Genomic DNA, 22,743 nt, shown 5'->3' on the forward strand with positions numbered 1-22,743 from the left:
AACTCCTTTTAGTAATTCTTGTAGTGGTGGCTTGCTAGTGACAAATTCTCTCAGGATTTGTTTGTCTCGAAAAGACTTTATCACTCATTTATTCATAAAGCTTAGTTTTGCTGGATATGACACTATTTGCTGACAGTTATTTTGTTTCAGGGGCTAAAGATAGGACCCCAATCTCCTCTTACTGGTAAGGTTTCTGCTGAGAAATCTGCTGTTAATCTGATAGTTTTCTATTACAGGTTAGCTGATGTTTTTGTCTCCCAGCTCTTAAGATTGTTTCCTTCATCTTGACTTTAAATAACCTGATAAGTATGTGCCTAGGTAATGATTGCTCTGCTATGAATTTCCCAGGTGTTCTTTGAGCTTCTTGTATTTGGATGCCTAGACCTCTAGCAAGACCAGTGAAGTTTTCCTCAATTATTCCCGCAAATAAAATTTCTAAACTTTTAGATTTCTCTTCTTCCTCAGGAACATCAATTATTCTTAGGTTTGGCTGCTTAACATAATCCGAAATGTCTTGGAAGTTTTGTTCATTTTTTAACTCTTTTTTGTCTTTGCTTGATTGGGTTAATTTTGAAGCCTTGTCTTTGAACTCTGAAGTTCTTTCTTCTACTCGTTGTAGTCTGTTGTTGATACTTTCAAGTGCATTTTGTGTTTCTCTTAGTATGTCTTCTATTTCCAGAAGTTGTGATTGTTTTTTCTTTATCTATTTTTTTTCTGGAGAATTTTTTATCCATATCCTGTATTGTTTGTTTAAAACTTCTTTAAATTGGTTTTCACTTTTCTCTGATATCTTTTCGAGTAGCTCAATAATCAAACTTCTGAATTCTCTGTCTGGCAATTCAGCAATTTCTTCGTCATTTGGATCCATTGCTGGGGAGCTAGTGTAATATTTTGGGGAGTGTTATAGAGCACTATTTTGTCATATTACCAGAATTACTTTCCTGGTTCCGTCTCAGTTAGACTATTTTAATGGAAAGGTCTGGAACTCAGGGCCTGCTGTTCATATTCCTCTGTCCCATAGGTGATTCCTTTATGTGGTGCTCTCTTTATTCCTTTAGGGATAGGGCTTTCTGAGAGCTGGACTGCAGTATTTGTTATTGCTCACCTTGGTCTAGCCACCCAGTGGGGCTACCAGGCTCTGGGTTGGTGCTGGAGAATGTCTGCAGAGATTCCTGAGAAGTGATCTGTCTTCAGCTCTCCCGGCCATGGATACCAGCACTTGCTCTGGTGGAGGTGGCAGGGGAGTGAAGTAGACTCTGTGACAGTCCTTCATTGTAGTGCACTGTCTTTCTCAAATGCTGGTTATGTTAGCAGTGAAGTTGTCATGTGGACAGACTCAGGACCTCTGATTAGCCAGGATGTTGCAGGCCATGGAAATAGCTGTTGTTTTCTCATTCTGGAGAGCAGGATTATTCTGTCATGAGTTGCTGTAATAACCTGAGGTGATTGGCCTCCAGCCAGGAGGTGGGACTTTGTAGAGAGCACCAGCTGCAGTGGTAGTAGGGGAATGTAAGCATACCCTAAGCTGGCCAGTATAAGTATTCTGGTTTATCAGGCATCAGGCAGGGCCATAAAGCTCCCAAGAATTTCTGTCTTTTGTGTTTAGCTACCATGGTGGGTAGAGAAATACCATCAGATAGGGCCAGGGTTAGGCAGCTCTGGGTTCAAACTCTCCTTGGGTGGGGCTTGACTCAGCCACTGTGGGGAATGGGGGGGGTGGTACTAAGGCCAATAGGGTTATGTTCCAGAGGTGATTATGGCCTCTGTTGTGTCATATAGTTCGCCAGGGAAGTGAGAGCTAGCTGATGGTAAAAGGCCTCACCCAGCTCCCACACAGTTGATAAGGCTGGTCTCGTTCCCACAGTGCCCCCACTCAGAACTTGGCCCAGGTTGTAAGCTTTCCTGTTGAGAAAGTAGGCATGACTTTTAGGCCTTGCCTACCTCCACCTGCCCACAATGTCATCAGCGGCTTCTGTGCTTGTATCTGCAGCAGTTCCCATTAGCTTCCAGGATACTGCTCAAGAAAATTTGTGCCCAGTTAAAACTATTACAAATTTCATTTGGAAGCTTCTTTCACTCTGTGACTCCTCTTTAATTTTGCTGGCTGCCTTTCCTGAGGGCCCCTGTGAGATGTAGTCCTGGATGGCTTCCCTGGCCTTGAGCTGGAGGCTGGGAGTGCCTACAATGTTCTTCCCACTGATGCTTCAACTTTTATATTTCTTGTGACTCCCTAAGTTCATTTCAGTTGTAAGTAATGTTAAATCCTCCTTCTGTGATCTGAAATTTCAGACTCCCCAGTAGGGATGTGTGTTTGGATACAGATTTTCCTCCCTCTTGCACTTGGGAAACTCACAGTTTTTCACAAGTCCCATGGAATTTGCAGGGGCATGGCACTTCTTTCAAAGGATCTGTGAATTATTTTGTTTTTTCCTGGTGTGTTTCTATGGTGGTTCTTGGAGCAAAAGGTCATGGTGTGAGTCTCCACACTCTGTGTGGTCCATCCAAGTGGGAACTGAACATTAGCCATGACTCCTATCTCCCATTTTCTTCTTCTCCAACTAGGGCTGCATCTTTCTCTGTATATTTTTGATAGCAATCCTTTATCATATATTCCTTTTACAAATATTTTTCTCCCAGTCTGTGGTTTGAGTTTTCATTCTCTTGATAATATCTTTCACAGAGATAAAATCATTATTTTAATACAATCCAGCTTACCTATTTTTTCTTTTATGGATTGTGCCATTGGTGTTATATCTAAAAAAATCATCACCAAGCCCAACATTACTTAGATTTTCTGCTATGTCATCTTCCAGGGGTTTTACAGTTTTGCATTTTGCATTTAGATCTGTGATACATTTTGAATTTATTTTTGTGAAGGGTATAAGGTCTATTTAAAGATTCATTTTTGTGCATGTGGATGTCCAGTTGTTCCAGCACCATTTGTTGAAAAGACTATCTTTCCTCCACTGTATTACCTATATGACATTGTCAAAAATCAGTTGACCATATTTATATGGGTCTATTTCTGTGCTCTCTGTTTTGTTAAATTGATCTCTTTGTCTATTCTTTTACCAGTACCACACTATCTTAATTGTCGTAGCTTTACAATAAGTCTTGAAGTTGGGTAGTGTCCATTCTCCACTTTGTTTTTCCTCAATATTGTGCTGGATATTCTGGGATTTTTGCCTTTCTACATAAATTTTGGTTTAAATTTGTCAATATCTACAAGATAACTTGTTAAGATACTGATTGGGATTGCATTGAATCTGTAGATCAAGTTGAGAAAAGCTGATATATTGACAAGGTTGAGTCTTCCTATTCATGAATCTGGAATACTTCTCAATTTTTTAAATTCTTCTTTGAACTCTTTTATCTGAGTCTTATTATTTTCCTCATGTAGATCTTGTATATATTCTGTTAGATTTATATTGAAATATTTCATTTTGGGGAGTACTAATGTAAATCTAATGTGTTTTAATTTCAAAATTCAATTGTTCATTGTTGGCATATAGAAAAGTGCTTTAATTTTGTATATTAACCTTCTGTCTTGCAAATTTACTGTAATACCTTATTAGTTCAGAAGTTTTTGTGTTGACTCTTAGATTCTTTTTTACATAAACATGTCATCTGAAAATAACACAGTTTTGTCTATTTATTTTTAATCTGTATATATTTTGTTTCTTTGTATTGACTTATGCATTATCTAGACCTTTCAGTATGACATTGGAAATTAGTGGTGAGAGGAGATATCTGTACTTTGTTCCTGATTTTAGCAGGAGTTTTGAATTTCTCACCATTAAATAGGATATTAGGTGTAGGTATTTTGTAGATATTGTTTTGTCAAGTTGAGTAAGTTCCCCTCAATTCCTAGTTTACTGGGAGTTTTTGTCAAGAGTAGATATTGAATTTTGTCAAATGCATTTTCTGTAACTATTAATATAATCTTGTGATATTTCTTCTTTAAACTATTGATGTTTACATTACATTAAATTGGATTACATTAAGTGATTTTTGAATCTCAAACTGGGTTTGCATACCTGGGATTAATCCCATTTTTTCCATGATTGTGATGTTTAATACTGAGTGTCAACTTGATTAGATTGAAAGATGCAAAGTATTGTTCCTCTGTGTGTCTGTGAAGGTGTTGCTAAAGGAGATTAACATTTGTGTCAGTGGACTGGGAGAGGCAGACCTACCCTTAATCTGGGTGGGCACAAGTAATCAGCTGCCAGCATGGCTAGAATAGTAGGAGAACTTAAAAAGACTTGACTTGCTGAATCTTCTGGCCTTCATCTTTCTTCCATGCTGGATGCTTCCTGCCCTTGAACATTGGACTCCAAGTTCATCAGCTTTTGGACTCTTGGACTTACACCAGTGGTTTTCCAGGGGCTCTTGGGCAACAGACTGAAGGCTGCACTGTTGGCTTCCCTGCCACTGAGGTTTTGAGACTGGCTTCTTTGCTCCTCAGCTTGCAGGTGGCCTATTTTAGGACTTTACCATGTGATCTTGTGAGTCAATACTCTTTAATAAACTCCCCTCCATATATACCTATAACCTCTTAGTTCTGTCCCTTTAGAGAACCCTTACTAATACAATGGTGTATATTTGTTTATATACATTGTTGGATTTGATTTGGTAATATTTTATTGACGATTATTACATAAGTGTTTATGAGAGATATTAATTTGTAGTTTTCTTGTCTTGCAATGTCTTCCTCTTGTTGTGGTATTATGGTTATGCTGGCCTCACAGAATGCGTAGGAAGTATTTCCTTTTTTCCTACTGTTTCTTATTTTTATTGTTATTTATTTTAAGTTTTTGTGAGTACATAGTAGGTATATATATTTATGGGGTATGTGAGATGTTTGTTACAAACATGCAATGTGAAATAAACAAGTTATGGGGAATGGGGGTATCCATCCACTCAAAAATTTATCCTTTGATTTACAAAAAATCCAGTTACACTCTTTGTTTAAAAATGTACAATTAATTTATTATTGACTATAGTCACCCTATTGTCCTGTTAAATAGTAGGTCTTATTCATTTTTTCTAACAAATTTTTGTGCCCATTAACCATCCCTCCCTCCCCTGCAGACCCCTACTACTCTTCCTAGCCTCTGGTACCCATCCTGCAACTCTCTAAGTTCATGAGTTCAGTTGTTTTGATTTTCAGATACCACAAATAAGTGAGAACATGCAATGTTTGTCTTTCTGTGCCTGGCTTATTTTACATAACATATCGATCTCCAGTTCCATCCACGTTGCAGATGACTGGATCTCATTCTTTTTTATAGCTGAATAGTAATCTATTGTGTATATGCACCACATTGTCCTTATTCATTCATCTGTTCATGGATTCTTAGTTTGCTTCCAAATCTTAGCTATTGTAAACAGTGCTGTAACAAACATAAGAGTATGGCTATCTCTTCAATATACTGATTTCCTTTCTTTTGTGTATGTACCTAGCACTGGGGTTGCTTAATCCATAATATGGATTATGTAGTAGCTCAATTTTTAGTTTTTGAGGGACCTCCAAACTGTTCTCCATAGTGGTTGTACTAATTTACATTCCCACCAACTCTATACAAATGTTCCCTTTTCTTCACTTCCTCACTAGCATTTGTTATTATCTGTCTTTTGAATATAAGCCATTTTAATTAGGATGAGATGGTATCTTATTATAATTTTGATTTTTATTTCTCTGATGATCAATGATGTTGAGCAACTTTTCATATGCTTGTTTGCCATTTTTATGTCTTCTTTTGAGAAATGCATATTCAAATCTTTTGCCCATTTTTGATTGGATTATTAGATTTTGTTTTCTACAGAGTTATTTCAGCTCCTTATATATCCTGGCTATTAATTTCTTGTCAAAGGGGGGTAGTTTGCAAATATTTTCTGCCATTCTGTTGGTTGTTGCTTAACTTTTCTGATTGCTTGCTTCACTGTGCAGAAGCCTTTTAACTTGATGTGACCCCATTTCTCAATTTTTTCTTTGGTTGTCTGTGGTTGTAAGGTATTGCTCAAGAAATCCTTGCCCAGACCAATGTCCTGGAGATTTTCCCCAATGTTTTCCTGTAATAGTTTTATACACTGAAGTTTTGCATTTAAGTCTTTAATCCATTCTGACTTAATTTTTGTATGGTGATAGATAGGGGTCTAATTTTATTCTTCTGCATATGGATATTCAGTTTTACTATCATCATTTATTGAAGAGATTGTCTTTTCCCCAATGTTTGTTCTTCACACCTTTGTTGAAAAAGAGTTTATTTTAGGTGTGTGGATTTGTTTCTGGGTTTTCTATTTCGTTCCATTCATTTATATGTCTGTTTTTATACCAGTACTGTGTTGTTTTGGTTACTGTAGTTCTGTAGTATGGTAATGTGATTCCTCCAGGTTTGTTCTTTTTGCTTAGTATAACTTTGGCTGTTCTGAGTTTTTTGGGGTTCCATATAAATTTTAGGATTGTGCATTCTATTTTTGTAAAGAATGCCAGTTGTATTTTGATAGAGGTGACACTGATTTTGTAGATCACTTTAAGCGGTATAGATAGTTTAACAATGTTAATTTTTTCAATCCATGAATATGGATTTTTAAAAAAATTTTTTGGTTTCCACTTTAATTTATTTCATCAAGGTTCTATAGTTTTCATTAAAGGGATCTTTCAGTTCTTTGGATAAGTTAATTTCTAGGCATTTAATTTTATATCTGGTTATTATAAATGGAATTATTTTTTAAATTTCTTTTTTGTGTTGTTCATTGTTGGCATAGAGAAATGCTACTGATTTTGTTTATTGATTTTGTATCCTGCTACTTTACTGAATTTGTTGATCAGTTCTAATAGTTTTTTGGCTGGCCCATTAGGTTTTGCCAAATATAAGGTTGCATCATCTTCAAATAAAGATAATTTGACCTCTTTCTTGGCAATTTGGATGTTCTTGATTTCTTTCTCTTGTCTGATTACTCTAGCTTGGACTTCCAGTACTATGTTGAATAACAGTGGTGACAGTGAGCATTTTGTGTTTCAGATCTTAGAGAAAAGGCTTTCAGTTTTCCCCTGTTAAATATGATGCTAGCTGTGGGTCTGTCATATATGGCTTTTATTATGTTGAGTTATGTTTCCAATATCCTCGGTCTTTCTCTTCCGTAAGAAGCAACTCTTCATTCATTCAAAATTTATCCTGAGATTGTAATCATTCTGTCACATCTTGACACTCTGTTTCTAAATCTAGTTTTCTTACAGTTTCCATCACATCTGCAGTTACTTCCTCCACTAAAGTCCCTCTAAGTCATCCATGAATGTAGGAAACAACTTCTTTCCAACTCCTGTTAGTGTTGATGTTTTGACCTCCTCCCATGAATGACAAATGTTCTTATGGGAATCTAAAATAGTGAATCTTTTCCAGAATGTTTTTAATTTACTTTATACAGATTCATCAGAAAAATCAATCCCTGTTGCAGAAAAAGCCTTACAAAATGTGTTTCTTAAATAATAAGACCTGAAAGTTGAAACTACTCCTTGATCTATGAGCTGCAGAGTGGTGTTGTGTTAGCAGGCACAAAAGCAACATTAATCTTTCATATCTTCATCAGAGCTGTCAATGATCAGTAATATTTTGAAATAAATCTTTTTTTCCTAGGCAGTAGGTCTCAACAGTGGGCTTAAAATATTCAGTAAACTATACTGCAAATAGATGTGCTATCACCCAGGCCTTGTTGTTTATGTATAGAGCACAAGCAGAGTGGATATAGCATAATTCTTAAGGGCCCTTTAATTTTCAAAATGGTAAGTTAGCATTGGCTTAAACTTAAAGGTGTTAGCTGCATTAGTCCCTAATAAGGGAGTCAGCCTCTCCTTTAATGCTTTGAAGCCCTACATTGACTTCTCTATGTATAAAAGTCCTAGATGGCATCTTCTTCCAGTAGAAGGCTGTTTCATCTCTATTAAAAATCTGTTGCTTAGTGTAGCCACCTTCATCAATTAGCCTAACTAGGTCTTTTGTATAACTTGCTGCAGCTTCTCCTTCAGTACTTGCTGCATCACCTTGTGTTTTTATGTTGTGGAGAGAGTTTTTTTTTTTCTTCCTTAAATCTCATGAACTAACTTCTGTTAGCTTCCAACTTTTTTTTTTTTTTTTTTTTTTTTTTTTTTCTGCAGCTTCCTCATCTCTCTCAGCTTTCAAAGAATTGAACAGGGTTAGGTCCTAGCTATTGATTAGGCTTTGGCTGAAAGGAATGTTGTGCCTGGTCTAATGTTCTATTCAGACTACTCACACTTTCTCCATATCAGCAATACAGCTGTTTTGCATTCTTATTATGCGTGTGTTCAGTGGAGTAGCACTTTTTATTTCATTCAAGAACTTTTCCTTTGCTTTTACAATTTGGATAACTATTTGGCACAAGAGGCCTTGCTTTCAGCCTATCTCAGCTTTGAACATGCCTTCCTAACTACACTTAAGTATTTCTAGCTTGAGATTAAAAGTGAGAAATGTGCAAGTCTTTTTTCACTTGAACACTGAGAGGCTGTTGTAGGATTATGAATTGGTGTAATTTCAATATGGTTGTTCTTAGAAAATAGGGAGGGCTCAAGGGAGAGAGACAGACAGTGAAATGCCTCGTCATTGAAGCAGTCAGAACAGACACAACATTTAACGATTAAGTTTGCCTTCAGGGTGTTCCAAAACAATTATGAGAGTAATATCAAAGACTGCTGCACATAGGTCACCATTATAAATATAATCATAATGAAAATGTTTGGAATATTGGGAGAATTGTCAAAATGTTCCCTAGAGACACAAAGCGAGCACATAATATTGGAAAAATGGTACCAGTAAGTAGACTTTCTCAACACAGGGTTGCCACAAACCTTCAATTTCTAAAAATGTGTAATATCTGTGAAGCACAGTAATGCAAAGGGCAATAAAACAAGGTGTGCCGGTATGTGTCTTTGTGGTTAAAATGGGTTTCTTGTATACAACATATAATTGGATCTTATTTTTTATTTAACTATGACAATCTCTGCCTTTTAATTGGTGCATTGAGACCATTGATGTTTAAAGTGATTACTAATGTAATGTGTTTAATGTCACATAGGTGCTACTGCTTTCTGTTTGTTGTCCTTGTTCTCTGTTCCTATTTTGTGTTCTATTTTTTATTCCTTTTGTGTTTTTCATTGAGCATTTTATAAAACGTAATTTTCTCTCTTTTCTTAGCATATCATTTGTACCTTTAAAAACATTTATTTTAGTAGTCGCCCCAGAGTTTGCAATATACATTTACAACTAATTTAAGTCCACTTTCAAATAACACCATATGGACTGGGCGTGGTGGCTCACGCCTATAATCCCAACACTTTGGGAGGCAGAGGTGGGCGGATCACGAGGTCAGGAGATGGAGACCATCCTGGCTAACACGGTGAAAACCTGTCTCTACTAAAAATACAAAAAATTAGCTGGATGTGGTGACAGGTGCCTGTAGTTGTAGTCCCAGCTACTCTGGAGGCTGAAGCAGGAGAATGGCGTGAACCCAGGACGCAGAGCTTGCAGTGAGCCGAGATCGTACCACTGCACTCCAGCCTGGGCGACAGAGTAAGACTCTGTCTCAAAAAAAAAAAAAAAAAAAAAAAAAAAAAAAAAAAAAATCAAATAACACTACATGACTTTACAGGTAGTGTGAGTGCCTCATAACAACAAAATAATCCCAATTTTTCCTACCATCCCTTTTATAATTGATGTCATTCGTTTTGGTAAAATACCGGCATGCACAATAATATATATGTGTGTGTGTATATATACACACACACACAAACATATACAATTAAATACAATGTTGCTATTACTATTTTGAACAAACTGTTATGTGAGATCAATTAATAGGAAAAATAAAAGTTTCATTTTACCTTCATTTATCCCTTTTCCATTGTTCTTCCTTTATGTAGATCTAAGTTTCTAACTTATTTTATTTTCCTTCTCTCTAAAGAACTTCTTTTAACATGTATTTCAAGACAATTTTTGTTGTCTGGGAAAAGCTTTATTTCTACTTTACTTTCGAAGGTTAACTTATCAGTGTACAGAATCTAGGTTGGTGGGTTTTTCTCTCAAAACTTTAAATATTTCACACCACTCTCTTCTTACTTACATGGTTTCTGAGATGTTCGATGTCATGCTTTGCCTTTCTATAGGTAAACTGTTATTTTCCTCTGCCTTTTTTCAGGATTTTAAAAATCTTTGTTTTACTGTACTTTGAAAATGATATACCTAGGTGTCGTTTCTCTGGCATTTATCCTGCTGATGTTCTCAGAGCTTCCTAGATCTTTGGGTTGGTGTCTGGCATTAATTTGGCAAATTCTGGGTCATTATTGTTTCATATATTTCCCTTGTTCCTTGATCTCTTTTCCCTCCCCATTTTGGTGTTTTCATTGCATATACGTCACACCTTGCAGGTCTTGGATACTGTCTTCTGGTTTTCTTTTCAGACTTTTTTCTCTTTGTTTTTCTTTTTTGGAGGTTTCTATGGAAATACCTTTAAGCTCAGAGATTCTTTCCTCAGCTGTTTCCAGGCTACTAATAAGCCTATAAAAGGCATTCTTCATTTCTGTGACAGTCTTTTGACATCTAGCATTTATATTTTAAAATGTTTTAATTATTTGTTTACATTACCCATTTGTTCTTGCATGTTGTCTGTTTTATTTATGAGGGCCCTTAGCATATTTATCATTATTGTATTGAATTCTCAGCCTTATAATTCCAACATCTCTGCCATATCTGAGTCTGGTTTTGATGCTTACTCTGTCTATTCAAACTGTGTCTTTTTGCCTTTTATTATGCCTTGTAATATTTGATTGAAAGCCTGACATGATGTACTGGGTAATAGGAATCAGAGAAAGTAAGACTAAAGAGTAAGACTAAAGAGTCATGTGGTAGTAAGATTTGGCAGTAGGGGAAGATTCTATAGTTCTATAATTAGGTTTCAGACTTGTAGTGAGACTGTGACCCTGGACTGTGAACTTCACACATGCTTCTTTGCACCCTCCCCTACCTTAGGTAGGACAAAATGGTTAGTGTGAGTTGGGATTAGGTATCAACCTTCTCTCATATGGAAGGATGCTGAAGTTGGTTATTTCCCTTTTTTCAAGTCAATTAGGCTCTGATAAAACCCCAGTCATTTAGGCTCTGGTTAGATAGCTTCCCCTGAGGGCAAACCTTGTTAAATAGAACAGAATGCTTCGGCATATTTCCAAATGGTTCTTTTTCCCTTCCTCCTGGAAGAGCATGAGAAGATTGTCCCCAGATCTTCATTGTGAGAGCCTGATAAATCTCTTGTAAGTAAAACTCACAAAAGTTTAGCAGCTTTCCATGATTAGATCTTTCTGGAGATTTTGTCTCCAAGAAGTGTTCCACACTGAACCTCCAGCAATTTGTCAATTACAATTCTGATTTCCCTACCCTGGTACTGGTTCCCACAAAGGTTTTCCTTTGTAGATTTCTTCTTGGGTAAGTTGTGATTCTCTGTATATTCTACTCTCTTTGGTTATGGATGGAGCAGCAATTTGTCCTGTAATTTCAATATTCTGACAAGTCTAAGAAGCATTGTTGATTTTCAGTTTGTTCAGCTTTACTAATTACGACAGAGTAGCAACTTCCAAATTCCTTATATGCCAGTCTGAAAACTAGAAGTCCTTAATTTTATTTTTACCACAAAATATTGGATTGTACATAGTTAATAAAATAGTCCGTAGTTTTCTTATAGTTTTTTTTTTTCATAACGAATAGGTAATTAAATTTCTTACATATTTTTCAATGTTGTAGACAACATTCTTGTATGTCATAATTTTCCCTTGGATTGAATTTGTCTTTTTCCTTAAGTACATCCCTTAATTAATATTTAAGGATCTGTAGGTAGTGAAATATCTTGATTTATTTTAATATGTAAACATTTCTTTATTTTCTTTGATTTTTTTAATGCTAGGAGGAACCCAGGGATGCAAGTGCATTCAAAGATTGTCAAACAATGTGTCCTGTAATTCATATTAATTCTAATCAACTCATCAAACCATGAGCCAAGTGATCAATCACTAAGATCCAAACTGCCTTGACTTTCAGTTTTTAAATGTTTTATTATTTGCTTAATAATTTCAACTTTTATATTAGATATAGGGGGTCCATGTGCAGGTTTGTTTCATAAGAATATTGCATGATACTGAGATTTGGGATACAAATAATCTTCTTACCCAGGTAGTGAGCATAGTATCCAATAGGTAGCTTTTCAGCCTTTGTCCCACTCCCATCTCTTCCCCTTCTAGTAGTCTCCAGTATCCATTATTCCAATGTTTATATCCACGTATACCCATTGGACATGTGATCCCACTTATAAATGAGAACTTGTGATATTTGATTTTTTGTTCCTGCACTAATTTGCTTAGGACAGTGGCCACCAGTTGTATCCATGTAGCTGCAAATAGCGTTTTGGTTTTTTTATGGCTGGGTTGTATTCCATGGTATATTTGTATCACATTTTCCTTATCCAACCCACTGTTGATGGGCACCTGGGTTGATTCCATGCCTTTAGTGTAATGAATAGTGCTGCGATGAAAATATGAGGGAATGTGTCATTTTGATTAAATGATTTATGTTTTCTTGGATATCTACTTAGTGTGTACCCCAAAAATCTGAGACAGGTCTCAGTTAATTTAGAACAATTATTTAGTCAAGATTGAGGACATGCATCTGTGACACAGCCTCAGGGTGTACTGAAGACATGTGCTCAAGGTGGACACAATACAGTTTGCTTTTATACGTTTTAGGGCGACATAAGACATCAGTCAACATATGTAAGAGGAACATTGGTTCAGTCTGGAAAGGCAAGACAACTCTAAGTGGGGAGGGGCCTTCCAGGTCGTAGGTAGATAAAGAGACACATGGTTGCATTCTTTTGAGTTTCTGATTAGCCTCTTCAAAGGAGGCAATCAGATATGCATTTATCTCCATGAGCAGAGGGGTGACTGAATAGAATGGGAGGCAAGTTTGGCCTAAACTGTTCCTAGTTTGACTTTTCCTTTTAGCTTAGTGATTTTGGGTCCCCAAGATATTTTCCATTCACAATTTTCCCCTTTTCTTTTCAAAAATCTTTGGCAGAAAGCATTTTAGAAGACAATTAGTCTCTGATTTCAGGTTTTAACTCAACTCTTATGGCTAGGATGGTTTATTCCTAGATAGGTAGCTCCTGAGTTATCAGGAAAGCTCATTTTTAGAAAGTTCTGAAGTCTTATGTCCTATGAAGAGAAAATAGGGGGAGGAAGGGAGAAAAACAATGATAAACAAAAGATCAATCCTGGAAAACTGAAATAGGCCACATTACTCCAAAGTCCATACATCAGTAGGCAGATATGAAAGTGGCTTATGTATGTCAAAAGGTTGCTGTTATTTTCTTCTGAAGTTTAATTGTTCAGCTTCAGTTCACAGGACTTTACAAAAGCACAGCTTAGTTTTCAGTGACTCCAAATTAGAAAAAAAATGTGGGGAAAAATAGAAGGAAAATAATTGAAAAGATTATTTTGAAGACTTGTAGCCAAGAAAAATTAGAACTCAGTCCAAACTGTAGAAAATAATAAAAATTGAAAAAGCATTAGTCAAGACTAGAATCTAACAGCAGGTGTACTATAGTTTTTGAAGCAAAATATTCTCTCTTCAGTTTTCCACTTTTACTAAAGACAAACCATGCTAGGCTGATTTTGCATTATTATACATGGCCTGATTATTTGTATATAATGCAGCAAGAATAATAATTTTTTTTACATATACTTTTAAATTGGCTTTGATGGAGTTTTGTTCCACAGAAGGAATCTTAGATAAGACATTTTTAAAGCTGAGTCCAGCCTTGGATTTGTCCTGTTAAATACATGTGAGTTGAGTGATCCTCTCCTCTTAATGTCCCAAGATAAACTTGGGGCTCCTGGGCTTGTCAGAAAGTGACATGCTTTACTTACCACAGGTCAGGAACCCTGTACAGGGACTGTAGACAAAGTATGAGGCCAGTTTTCCAAGGGGCTTGTGTTGGCTCCCTAAGTCAAGTTTAATTCCTTACAGGAAAGCACACCATTCCAGTTAAAGCCTTGGTGGAATAACCAGTTATTATAATTGTGTCCTGTTACAAATGAAATAGATTCCTATTTTGCTTGTGCAAATAACTGTATTGCTGCAATTGAGAATACTTACAAATAGTTTTCAAATTCTGGAGAAATCAGGTAGAGAGAAAAAATATGCTCCAAGTTTCATTTGTAGGCATACACTAACTTGTTAAAAATTGTTAATAGTTCAGAAGAAAAGTTTCTTTGTCTCTGAAAAAACAAAACAAAGGATCAGCAATGTTTTAAGCAAAAAGTTAAAAAGATTCCTTCAGTCTTTTATTAGTTCAGTTCATGCAGTTAATTCCTGTTCTGCTTGATATTCATGAATGTTTCAGCTTTCCATCAGTCCTGAAAGTTTTTTCTCTATTCTGATATTACAATTTCCAAAGTTATCAGAAACATGCATTTAAGAGCACCTGTTAGAGTTTTATAGCTGATTATAAAAATATCTTCTAAAGAGGACCAAAACTAGACAACAATTCTTCATGGATGACAAAAAATTTGAGGGCAGCCATAGTCAAAGACACAATTGACAAGGAAATTTGTTATCTCTGTGGCACACAATAATTTAACATAATAATTGTAATTATTACTGATAATGTACACTAAATTATATTAGAATTATAGGAGTTTCCCATGATTTTGCAACACATACCAATAACATTTATACAAATACAGCCCAGATCAGGTATGGTGGCTCATGCCTGTAATCCCAGCACTTTGGAGGCCAAGACAGGCAGATCACCTGAAGTCAGAAGTTCGAGACCTGACTGGCCAACATAGCAACCCCTTGTCTCTACTAAAAATACAAAAATTAGCAAGGCATGGTGGTGTGTGCCTACAGTCACTGAGGCATGAGAACCATTTGACCGCAGCAGGGTGAAGGCTGCAGTGAGCCGAGATTGCACCACTGCATTCCAAGCTGGGTGACAGAGCAAGACTTCGTCTCAAAAAACAAACAAACAAATAAACAAAGAGATGAACAAACAAATACAGCCCAAAGAAAACCAAACACCATTTCATATTTGACAATGCTTCCTATATAATTTCTATACCAACTAAGCCAAATTATGTCATTTTTGGACCTTAGGGGAACTAATATTTTAAAGGATGAATTAGGTCAGAAAAAGACATCATTTATAATTTGATTTTAATTATTAATTGGCTTTGGAAAGTTTGCCAAATATTAAAGATTTAAAACACTTGATATTACAGGTTATTGTAAAATAAAGTCATTTATTTGACCAAAGTAGTAACTCACGAATTTCAAAAAAAATCAAAAACCTTCATTCTTTGAGAAGACACTTAATTTTCCAGACAATAAGCCCTAATAAAAACAGCATGAAGCCAATTAATTAAATTTGTTTTGCAAAATTTTATAAACACTATATAAAATTTTAATCTTGACCATAAGACAAAACTTCCATAAACCTTTTATAAACTCTATAACATTTATTAAAGAGTCAGTTAATGCTAATACAGGGGCCTATATGTTGGTCTTGCATCAGTGTACTTTTGATATTAATGATTAATTTATAGAGAGGCTGAACTTATTTTATCTCCTAAAATTGGCCCTCACAATATCACGCACCCACCTCTTCCATGATAGTCACTGGGTCTTGAGGAATTCAGTAGCTTTATTTTCTGGCTCTGTGTCTCAGGAATGCAGTTTGTTTTGACTGGCATCTTCTACCAGGCCTGAAGATGAGGCTTTACTTGCCATTTGTGTTTAAAATTTAGCAGGACTTGGTGTCCTTTTAGACTGAGGAGTCAAAGCCCTGTAACTCAAGGTCACAAGTACTTTAAAAGCACATATATAGAGAGATAAATGAATGTAATAGTCTTAATTTTTTAAAAAGTTAATCCCAGTTTTTTTCTTAAGCAAACCAAAACCTAGTAATAATACGACAACTTGATCATATACATTTTTTTAATGTATATCCTGCTATTGTGACTTATACAGACCATTCATGACATGGTTGGAGTTTCTCATTTGTCCTGAAGATTCCTCTTTTTTTAAATAACCAGTCATTTTATTCTAGGATTAAATTTATCATACAATATCCTTGCTCATATAAAATTATTTCTCTTTAAGCTTTCTTATCAAAAAAACCTTTTAATTTTTATAACTTTCTTTACATCTCTCTCATTTCCTGGTTCTTTTTATTTTGCTTTATGCATAACCTTTAAATAAGCTTTGAATTAGACAAAAATTGTTCACTCTTTTAAAAAGGACACACCTTTTTTTAAAGAAAGATTTCATATAAATATATTTTTATTGGAAAATATCCAAATAATGAAATATTTACTTAATTTAATATAACTTTAGATTCTAAATTATGATTTTGTCTACAAGTATTTATCCTATTACATTTATCTAATTATTTTATTTTAATTGTTTACCTAGATTATTTATGAAAACCGTAGTAGTCATCATTTAAAGTTATAGAAACGTCATTGCAAAATTATAACTTAGACAGTGAAAAAGATTTGACCTAACTGACTCCATCTTGCTTTTAACCTCAAAGCTGTCCCTGATCATTCTTGAGCATAGGCCAGACTAATTTTGGGAAGAACTTATAGTTTAGCTTTGAAACAAAGACAATAACAAACCTTACTGTCTGTGGACTAGACTGCTTAAAGCCACAAGATTAGAAGTTATTGTAATCTTACTAAGTTTAAGATGTAGCTACTTTTATTGAACCATTATCAATGTCTTATTTATTAGAGATTGCACAAGCAAAGATTATTCCGTTTTGCGCTGGGTTTATAGTTTTGTAACCCCTATGCTAAATTTTGACACTTTATAGTATTTGACAGGAATAAGTATGAAATTGCTTGACTAATAAATGCAAACAAAAATGTATGCTGGCAAATTGACATTGATACATGAAGTTATGATCCTATCATGAGGTTTTTAGCGGGTTGCTTTGTAGTTTCTATTGCATGATTGCTTGGGGGGTCTGTGGGCTATGTACTTACATGTGCTTTTGTGGTAGCATATATTGTTCTTTTGAGTCCATTTTAAAACTCCCTTAAGGATCTCTTGAAGGTTGGCCTGGTGGTAACCAATTCCCTTAGTGCTTGGCTGTCTGGAAAATATTTTATTTCTTCTTCACTTATGAAGCTTAGTTTCATGGGATATGAAAGTCTTGGTTGGAATTTCTTTACTTTAAAAATGTTGTAAATTGATCCCCAATCTCTCCTGGCTCATAGGGTTTCTGCTAAGAAGTCTTCTATTAACTCGATGGGGGTTTCTTTTTTTGTGATTTGACCTTTTTCTCTAGCTGTCTTTAAGATTTTTTTCTTTAGTTTTGACCTTGGATGGTCTGGTGACCATAAGCCTTGGTGATATTTATTTTGTATAATATCCCCCAGGTGTTCTCTGGATTTGTTTTATCTGGATGTCTACATCTCTAGCAAGATTAGGAAAGTTTTCTTGAACTATTTTCTCCAATATATTTTCCAGGTTGTTTGCTTTTTCTCATTCTTTCCCAAGAATGCCAATAATTTGTTGGTTTGGTCACTTTACATAATGCTATTTTTCTCAAATATTTAGATTAGTTTTAAAAATTAATTTTTCTCTGTTTTTGTCTGACTGGGTAAGTTCAAAAGGCAGGTCTTTAAGGTCTGAAATTCTTTCTTCTGCTTGGTCCAGTCTATTGATAATGCTTTCAATTGTATTTTGAAATTCCTTAAGTAAGTTTTATAATTGCAGAAGCTCTGACTGACTTCTTTTTAAGATGTTTATCTTTTCCTTCCTTTCCGGGATTTCTTTGGAAGTTTTTCTTTGTGTTGATTTCCATCTTCATCTTAGATCTCATTGAGCTTCTTTGCAATCCATGCTTTGAATTCTTCATTTGTCATTTCTGAGTTTTCTTTTTGGTTTAGGGACTATTGCTGGAGAGCTAATGTGATCTTTTGATAGTGTCACAATTTCAGATTTTTCATGGTAGCAGAATTTTTTTACTGGTTTCTTCTCATCTAGCAATACTGACACTACTAATTTTTGTAGTTATTTTCAAGCAAACATGATTCTTTCTTTCTTTCTTTCTTTCTTTCTTTCTTTCTTTCTTTCTTTCTTTCTTTCTTTCTTTCTTTCTTTCTTTCTTTCTTTCTTTCTTTCTTTCTTTATATTGTTATTGGTTTTTTCTTTCTTTCCCTTAACTTCCTCCTAGGGAAAGTGACTGTAGAGTATGTTGGGTAGGGTCTTTTGACTTCTGCTTTTACAGCTCTACGTACTTCTGTCAGTATGTTTTAAACAGGACTTTGCAGTTTTATGTACAGATCAGTAGATGATGGTGATGGGTAAGGGTCATCTGTGGCTAACACAGCTGAGTATACACTTGATATCTTTTTTACTGGGAGGAGCTCTCTGTTGCTTCAGGCAATTGGCTGATCCATTAATTGCACAGAGGTCTGGATTCCCTGCTCAGCCCCTTTGGGAGGGCCAAGATGAGTGGTACTAGACTAGGCCTGATTCTAGGTTTGTCAATTACTGGCACAAGCACTAGCCCAGTGAGGGTGTCCAGTGCATGGCCACCAAGTGCCCAGAGGTCTGCCTAGGCATGGATCTGGGTAATCATCTTGTCCTCAAGTCTCTGCACTGGACAAGGGGGTAGCCTAAACTCCAAATCTGGGAAAGTGGGTGTTCCAAATACCTGGTGATCTGCTTGATCTTGGAGCAGAATGGGGTCCCCTGCACCACAATCTCTGTGTAGGAAGTATGTTGCAGCTCAGGCTGCTGACCTTGGTGAACAGATGCTCCAACTGTTTGGAGATCTGCATGAGTATGGGGCAGAGAGGGCCCTGCTGCACCATGGTCTATGTATAGGAAGGGTGAGGTGACTCAGGCTGCTGATCCAGGTAAGTGAGTTCTCCAACTACCTGATGATTTGCCTGGGCATGGAGCAGAGAGGACGCCATTGCCCCATGACCTCAGGGGAGAAGGCTGTGGCATCTAGCAATGATACTTGCAGACTGGTTCTAGGTCTCCAAGCTGGCTCTGCCTGTAAGTCTCATTGTCCAGGATAAACTGCATATAGAAAGTTTTATTCAATAGTGTAGGCTCTAGATAATGAAACTGGCATGTTTATGAACAATAATATTTGATAACAATCTTATTTCCTTTTTTTGAGACCGAGTTTCGCCCTGTCGCCCAGGCTGGAGTACAGTAACACAATCTTGGCTCACTGAAACCTCTGCCCCCCAGGTTCAAACGATCCTCCTGTTTCAGCCTCCTGAGTAGCTGGGACTATAGATGTGCACCACCATGCCTGGTCTTTTTGTATTTTTAGTAGAGACGGTGTTTCACCATGTTGGTCAAGCTGGTCTCAAACTCAATCTTAAGTAAGGGACATAGAGTAGCAGTTCTGCTCTGTGATGTTGGGAATGTTTTATATCTTTACTGTTCAATAGAATTTTGTGAAATATAATGTGAATTTTTTATATATGCACTGTCCCGTATAGTAACCACTAACTGCATGTGGCTATTGAACACTTAAAATAGGTTTAGTGTTACTAAGGAATTAAATTTTTATTTTTATTTAATTTTAAATAATTTAACATGAATAATGATAGGTGGCTAGTGGCTACCATGTTAGTAAGTACAGTTCAGTATTTTGTTTTAAAAGCAGATGTATTGACTGCCTTCTTCAATGCCCAATATACACTCAGTATTTAGTGATTCTTATATAAAGGAATGCATACATGCTAAAAGGTTAAAAATTGAATGTTTATGCAGGAGGACCTAACAAATCAAGGGAATGCTTTACTACTTCAGTATAAAATAAGCTATTATTCTTCCAGTTTGATCTAAATTATGTTACTGATTCAGTTTTTCCAGGGTTCTGAGGTTAAAACAAACAAAAAATATAGGGATTAAAGATTGAGGAAGCCTGGAAAGATCACAGAAATATGATTCTGACAACTGGGAAATAATTTCATGTTAATTTTTTTTCTTAATATGGTTTTAGTAAAGGTCTGTACCAAATGTAAGTGTAAACTGATTTGAACTTTTCTTTATTTAGAAACCTGATTCCTGGCCTAAAAGAGGAGCTGTTTTATGTCCTTACACATAACATCAATTTTCCTTTCCTCAATCAATGATTAAAGAAGTTCATTTACTTCTAGTTTATTCAGTAAAGAAATTGGAACTCCCACTTGGGCCTGGAACACAAATTATACAAAAAAAAAGAAAAAAAGAAAGAAAGAGTAGTCTTTTAATCAATGTCCAGAAAGCAAATGAGGAAAGCTAGCTTTTTAGGAAAAACAGTGACAACATTAAATTGGCCCCTTTATCAAGTCCATAGACTGACTTATACATTATGAACTTATAATCCTATAAGAGTAGTAAGAACAATATAGAATTGCTCTGGAGGGAATGGTGTGCAAAGAGAAATGTTATCAGGGGAGGTGAGCCAATAGCATGTATCATAACTACTCTTTTGTATTTACGTGCCTGCAAGAGTTTTACAGTACTCACCCCAAACATGAACAGAGGCCCTCTGGCTCGATTATAATTTCACCAAGAGAGCCTTCTTCATGTAGCCAGCTTTCCTTTATTAAAATGTCTGAGATTTCTAAAGAAGTCAAGCTACTATAAAAACCCCAGTAAAATTTGTTTCTGGTACTATAACTTATTTTGGATATCTTATAAGTCCGTTGATACTTTTAAGTTTTTTGCTGGCCAGTTGAATATATTTTTCAGAATGAGCTCATTACGCTGCCATAATGAGTAGCCCCCAGACCTCAAGGTTTAATACAACAAAGGTTATTTCCTGCTCATTTTTCACCTCTTGTAGGTCTGCCATGGGGCTCTGCTCATTATAGTCACTCACTGCCCCAGGCTGACCCATGCTACACCTTGACACATGCTTTCAAGTTGCCCAAGGCAGGGAAAACGGAATGTAGCCAATTACATAGTGGCCCTTAAACCTTTGGCCTAGAAGTGACACAGGTCACATCTGCTACATTCATCTGGACAAATGCATGTCATTTGGTGATACCTAACTGTTGAAGATGTAAAGAGGTATAAATCTATAATGGGCCTCACAAGAGGGGAGAAGCAAATATCTGAGTAGCCTGTAGGTGGCTAGCATGTACCAGGGTACAGTTCGGTTGGACGCTAAAGGACATTCAGAAAAGAAATGATTCTATAGTCCAGTACATTTGAAAACTTTGAGTCAAACAAATTGACCTATATTTCTTCATCATGGGATTGTTAGTATTTAATGCAGCGAAGTAGATTGTGAATAGCTAAGAACGTGTTATAATATGAAGTGTTTTCCAAATTCATTAAACCGTGGAACTTTTTTTCTTCACATAGCATCTGGAGAAACATTCTTTGCTTGGTGCCCTTTCCAAGATGGATTTCATGGGTACTTTCTGAGCCTCTCTTCAACTTATCTAATTTATCTTTATTTAATAGGATAGTTTACATATTATTCATTAAAATGTTTGATGCAGAGAAATAAAAAGAGAACTTTTCTAAATAAATATCGTGAATGTCTAAATGAACTTCTTCTTTACAGAAAAGTTATACATTAGAATTTTAATGACGAATGTTAAAGTATATGGTGGCAGATAGACTAAGAGGCTTACTTCAAATTTCTTTGAGGCTCTAAAGAAGTGTCCAAGGCTTTGTCTATACCACCTGACTATGGTACTTCTAAGTTTAAAGTCTGGGAGAGATTTAACTTTTAAGAGCATGCCAGATTGCAAGATGTGATTTATCTAAAACTTCAGTGAGATAAAAATTAATTAAAGTTTATTAACTCTTGCTCAGAATAATACATTCTGCTAATTTGGAGATAAAAATTTGTTAGCAACTGTTACATGGTATATGGAAACTGAATTAGAATATTTAGGGATAATAATAGGTTTTCACATCTTTTTAATATCATACAATTTTTTATTAAAAATTGATACTTTATTTCTCATATGAAGAATTACAACATATGAAGTTAAAAATTAAGTAAAAAGAAGAGAGAAGTCACTAATAATGACAAGTCATTCAAACAATGAAAAGCGATAACAAGAAATTCAAATGAGAAGTAATTAATGAGTCACCTATCCAGGAAGTTATTCAGTTACATTACCTGTTAGGAATGCAGCTGTGTATCATAAAGCAAGTTACAAAAATTTTATGTGAGGAGACAAAATCAGAGTCACGAAATCCCTATAGTAAGATTCTAAATTCCAGGCACATATTCAGTTTCCAATTACCCTTATTTTGTAAACAACTCTAACTAGGGTCGTTATTTGGTTTATAACTATAGAAAATTGAGATTAACATATGAAAGAGTGGGAATTGACAAGTGGAATTATGTACTATGGGCAGTGAAAAGCAAACAGGGAGTCTAGACATGTGACTGAATATTCTACTGAGTTAAATACTCAAAGGAGACAACAGTCTGAGATGCTTCTGCCTAGGGTCAAATTTGCACTTGAGAAATATCTCTGATCTAGCATAGTAATTTATATTGATGATAATTATCTGTAGTCATCAAAAATGTTAATTATTTTCAGTGCAGTAGCTAGGACGTTAGGGACTTGTGTAGTATCTTTGAAGAGGCTTTCTATCTGAAACTACTAAATAAAAGATATGTAAAAGCATG

This window comes from Macaca nemestrina, chromosome 3 (genome assembly GCF_043159975.1).
Source record: "Macaca nemestrina isolate mMacNem1 chromosome 3, mMacNem.hap1, whole genome shotgun sequence".
Lineage (NCBI taxonomy): Eukaryota > Metazoa > Chordata > Mammalia > Primates > Cercopithecidae > Macaca > Macaca nemestrina.